Here is a 5,888-nt window from a genome sequence, read left to right as displayed (position 1 = left end):
TACCGATCCGCCGGACTCAGGCGAATTGCAGAAAGGGGTTTTGCCGTCCTCCGCTCCTCCGCTCCTCCGTTTCGGGCCCTGGAACTCCCGAACCGCTGGACACAAGCGAATCACGGTCCGGGCTTCTGCTCTCCTCCGCTCCTCACCTCATCCGCTCCAGGCCCTGGTACTCCGTGTCCGCGGGAACCCCCCCCAACCCACAAAAACAAACTCTCACACACACACAAACACACGCACACACACACACACACACACACACACAAACACACAAACACACACAGACACACCTGAACTCATCATCGCTGTGCTGATAGCATTGGCCGAAACGTATCCACAACCAAACCAACATTAGCTCATCCACTCATTCACATATGTGTGTGCCCAGAGGTCCGGGAGCTCCAGTCATAAGTCCGGGTGATCTATGTCCGGAGAAGACTCACATTAGCCGGTCTAAGGGGTCCTGCTGCCCCCCAGTTTCCCCGCCTTTGAGAAGAGACACATAACTCCGCTCTTCCGCTTCTCCGCTATGGGCCCTGGTACTCCCGATCCTCCGAACTCAGGTGAATTGCGTGACGTGCTTCTGCTCTCCTATAAGCCCCTACACACTTCGAACACGGCTGTTATCACCCTGTTACTGCATTTCAATGACACCCATTTGCTTTCGATCTCAGTGTCTGCCTCCGTACGGAAAAAGCGGGATGGGTGGGGGGGCATAAGCGCATTCGTGGTGTAAGTAATCAGAAGTTAATAGTGTTAACGGTTTGCGAGAAATTTTTAATGCTAGACAAAAAAAGAAAATTAGAAGGATATAATTAAATAAATAGATAGAAAAATAAAATTAAAAACGAAAAAAAAAAATTGTGAGGGGAATATAACATGTAATTAAGTTGGCGGTTCACAAGGAATCTCAGACATCAAACTGTTTTTAATTGAACATAAATAGTACACCCAAATATACAAATGTACAAATAAACATAGCAAGGTTGAACTGAATGTCAATGAAACAACCAGGGATGAGGAAGCAACGGACATCAGGACATTTGTTCTGTATGTAATGAGAAGTTAATAGTGTTACAGGTTTGTGAGAAATTTACAGTGCGAGACAAAAAAAGAAATTAAAAGGAAGTAATTAAATCAATAGATAGACAAATGAAATTAAAACCAAAAAAAAAAAATGCAAGGGGAATACGACATGTAATTAAGTTGGCGATTCACAAGGAATCTCAGACATCAAACTGTATATTTTTTGTTGTTTATATATAAACATATATAAACAAACATATATTGTTTGTTGTTTATTTTTGGGATATATTGAGGAATATTTAATGGAAAGGAGTCACAATCGCTTTTTGACAATGTCGAAGTGTATACGTGGCTATAGAATTTAAAGTTTTCATTAGAAATTATAGCCTCATCTGTAATTTCCTTGTTGTTAAGACGGGCTTAGCTTTGCTCCGCTCCTCCTCTCCTCCGCTCCTCCGCTCTTCCGCTCCGGGCCCTGGAACTCCCGATCCGCGGGACTTCGGTGAATTCCGGGCCAGTTTTTTGCTCTTCTGCTCTCCTCCCCTCCTCCGCTTCTTCGCTCCCCCGCTTTGGACCCTGGAACTCTTGAACAGGGCCGGGCTTCTGCCCTCCGCCTCTCCTCTGCTCATCCGCTCCAGGCCCTGGCACTCCCTGTGATCCAGTCATTCGCATGTGCGTGCCCGGAGGTCCGGGAGCTCCACTCAAACGTCCGGGGGGGATAAGGGTAAGGGGTCCTGCCCCCCCCCCCCTCGCCGCCTCTGAGAAGAGAAACATCTCCTCCACTCCTCCGCTCATCCGCTGCGGAACCAGGTACTACCGATCCGCCGGACTCAGGCGAATTGCAGAAAGGGGTTTTGCTGTCCTCCGCTCCTCCGCTCCTCCGCTCCTCCGCTCCTCCGCTCCTCCGCTCCTCCGCTCCTCCGTTTCGGGCCCTGGAACTCCCGAGCCGCTGGACACAAGCGAATCACGGTCCGGGCTTCTGCTCTCCTCCGCTCCTCACCTCATCCGCTCCAGGCCCTGGTACTCCGTGTCCGCGGGAACCCCCCCCAACCCACAAAAACAAACTCTCACACACACACAAACACACGCACACACACACACACACACACACACACACACACACAAACACACAAACACACACAGACACACCTGAACTCATCATCGCTGTGCTGATAGCATTGGCCGAAACGTATCCACAACCAAACCAACATTAGCTCATCCAGTCATTCACATATGTGTGTGCCCAGAGGTCCGGGAGCTCCAGTCATAACTCCGGGTGATCTCTGTCCGGAGTAGGCTCACCTTAGCCGGTCTAAGGGGTCCTGCTGCCCCCCAGCTTCCCCGCCTTTGAGAAGAGACACATAACTCCGCTCTTCCGCTTCTCCGCTATGGGCCCTGGTACTCCCGATCCTCCGAACTCAGGTGAATTGCGTGACGTGCTTCTGCTCTCCTATAAGCCCCTACACACTTCGAACACGGCTGTTATCACCCTGTTACTGCATTTCAATGACACCCATTTGCTTTCGATCTCAGTGTCTGCCTCCGTACGGAAAAAGCGGGATGGGTGGGGGGGCATAAGCGCAATCGTGCTGTAAGTAATCAGAAGTTAATAGTGTTAACGGTTTGCGAGAAATTTTTAATGCTAGACAAAAAAAGAAAATTAGAAGGATATAATTAAATAAATAGATAGAAAAATAAAATTAAAAACGAAAAAAAAAAATTGTGAGGGGAATATAACATGTAATTAAGTTGGCGGTTCACAAGGAATCTCAGACATCAAACTGTTTTTAATTGAACATAAATAGTACACCCAAATATACAAATGTACAAATAAACATAGCAAGGTAGAACTGAATGTCAATGAAACAACCAGGGATGAGGAAGCAACGGACATCAGGACATTTGTTCTGTATGTAATGAGAAGTTAATAGTGTTACAGGTTTGTGAGAAATTTACAGTGCGAGACAAAAAAAGAAATTAAAAGGAAGTAATTAAATCAATAGATAGACAAATAAGAAATTAAAACGAAAAAAAAAAAAAAAAATTGCAAGGGGAATGTAACATGTAATCAAGTTGTTTTTTTTGTTTTGTTTTTTTTTTTTACCAAAAAAAAAAGGAACCTCGGACATGGGTAACTATATTTTTTTGTTTTCGGATTTTTCCATAAGTTTTAAGGATTTTTTTTTTTTTTTTTATATTTCAAAATCGTTTATGAAGACATTAAAATTTGGGGAGCATTTTTGCATTCTGTTCTTGTGAATGAAGAACTTGGCCAGGCCTAAAAGAACATTGACACAGAGTTCATCTGTTATGTTGCTTATAAGTAAACAGAATGTTATATCATCTTTTGAGAAGGAAACTGGTGACGATGGAATGAGAAGGAGAAAAAATATATGGTCAGTGGTTTCAATGTTGTCTTCAAAAAATGTACAAATATTATCTTCAAAATTAAAGCGTACCCTCGATAATTCCTTAGATGGGTAGATGTCAGTCATAATTTTGAAGTGGGTCTCTTTTGCCTTGGGGGTATGGGTAGAGTCAGATACATGGTTCGCAGCGTGGCAATCGATTCCTCATCAAATTTATTTAAAATATCCTTTTTTTTTTTTTTGACGTCCAGGGAATAAGTTTCCTGTGAAACATTTCCTAATAAAGGAGTTGCTGCGCTTTCTGTCCACAATTGAGATTCCCTGGAGTGATAGTCGGGGTAACTGTGGTTGTACGGTTCGGTGCGTCATTATATTTTTGGTCAGGAATACAAATTGTCGAGGCAGTGCGTTTCGTAACTTTAGCAACTCTAATATGGGAGGCTTGAATCTGTGTGTAGTACAGAACTGCTCATTGTCCAGAGGACTGCCAGTGTCATCCATCAAGTCAATTATTGACCATATACCTTTCTCAAAGCATTCCTTGTAAAACAGAGGTTTGTTGCCATGCAGTACATATCGATTGTTCCAAACTATTATACTGTGTGGTGAGAAATTGTGTACGTATATCATTTTCCAGTATAATAATATTTGTTTATGGAACTCTGAACATTTGACAGGAATCTTGTTGATATCCAAGTCAGAGATAAGCAGAAGACTCAGGCCGCCGACTTTGTTGAATAAGTAGTTTGGAGTACAATACCAGAAAGAACGATGAGGTTTGATCCAGGATTTCAACCGGTTCACCTTCAATGTCCCATTCAAGCAGTCCGACTCTATCACTTTCAGCCCTCCTTCACTTGTTTCTTTCACCATATGTGATTTTTCTTAGATGGTGTGGTCTGTTCCTCCAGATAAAGTTGAAATTGATTTGGTTAACAGATTTTACGAGTTGATTTGGAGCAGCATTGGAATACGCTGGGTATATACATCTGGATAAACACATCCATTTTAGTCAAATATATCCGGCCTAATATTGATAAATCTCTCTGGAGCCATATATTAGAATTAAGCTTTACTTTGATTCAGTTTAGATTCAATGTTCCTGGATTGATTTAACGTTTGGTCCTTGGATAGGAAAATGCTCAAGTATTTTATTTCTGATTTCATAGAAACATCGCTGATTTCCTTTAGTGGCGAGTCATGCAGCGCAAGAAGTTTGCATTTCTTTAAGTTTAATGACAATCCTGAAGCCTTGGAGAATGTTTTGGTTTTTTTCAGCACTTATTGGGACTTGATGTTCATTTTTCAAAACTAAGGTTGTGTCATCTGCCAGCAGGCTAATAACAATTTCTGTCCCCAACATTACTTCTGTCCCACACGTATACACACACACACACACACACACACACACACACACACACACACACACACACACACCTTAATTCCACTCTTTTATATACGCATGTCTGGAGTTCCGGGAGCTCGTTCTCAACGTTCTGGGGATAATCATAGCTGTGCTGATAGCATTGGCCGAAACGTATCCACAACCAAACCAACATTAGCTCATCCACTCATTCACATATGTGTGTGCCCAGAGGTCCGGGAGCTCCAGTCATAAGTCCGGGTGATCTATGTCCGGAGAAGACTCACATTAGCCGGTCTAAGGGGTCCTGCTGCCCCCCAGTTTCCCCGCCTTTGAGAAGAGACACATAACTCCGCTCTTCCGCTTCTCCGCTATGGGCCCTGGTACTCCCGATCCTCCGAACTCAGGTGAATTGCGTGACGTGCTTCTGCTCTCCTATAAGCCCCTACACACTTCGAACACGGCTGTTATCACCCTGTTACTGCATTTCAATGACACCCATTTGCTTTCGATCTCAGTGTCTGCCACCGTACGGAAAAAGCGGGGAGTGGGGGGGCATAAGCGCATTCGTGCTGTAAGTAATCAGAAGTTAATAGTGTTAACGGTTTGCGAGAAATTTTTAATGCTAGACAAAAAAAGAAAATTAAAAGGATATAATTAAATAAATAGATAGAAAAATAAAATTAAAAACGAAAAAAAAAAATTGTGAGGGGAATATAACATGTAATTAAGTTGGCGGTTCACAAGGAATCTCAGACATCAAACTGTTTTTAATTGAACATAAATAGTACACCCAAATATACAAATGTACAAATAAACATAGCAAGGTAGAACTGAATGTCAATGAAACAACCAGGGATGAGGAAGCAACGGACATCAGGACATTTGTTCTGTATGTAATGAGAAGTTAATAGTGTTACAGGTTTGTGAGAAATTTACAGTGCGAGACAAAAAAAGAAATTAAAAGGAAGTAATTAAATCAATAGATAGACAAATAAGAAATTAAAACGAAAAAAAAAAAAAAAAATTGCAAGGGGAATGTAACATGTAATCAAGTTGGTTTTTTTTTTTTGTTTTTTTTTTTTTACCAAAAAAAAAAGGAACCTCGGACATGGGTAACTATATTTTTTAGT

The sequence above is a fragment of the Fistularia commersonii genome, unplaced genomic scaffold, assembly GCF_037954325.1.
Source record: "Fistularia commersonii isolate RoL2024-O1a breed Wild unplaced genomic scaffold, RoL_Fcom_v1.0 HiC_scaffold_44, whole genome shotgun sequence".
In the NCBI taxonomy this organism is placed as follows: domain Eukaryota; kingdom Metazoa; phylum Chordata; class Actinopteri; order Syngnathiformes; family Fistulariidae; genus Fistularia; species Fistularia commersonii.
This window is presented reverse-complemented; position numbering follows the sequence as displayed.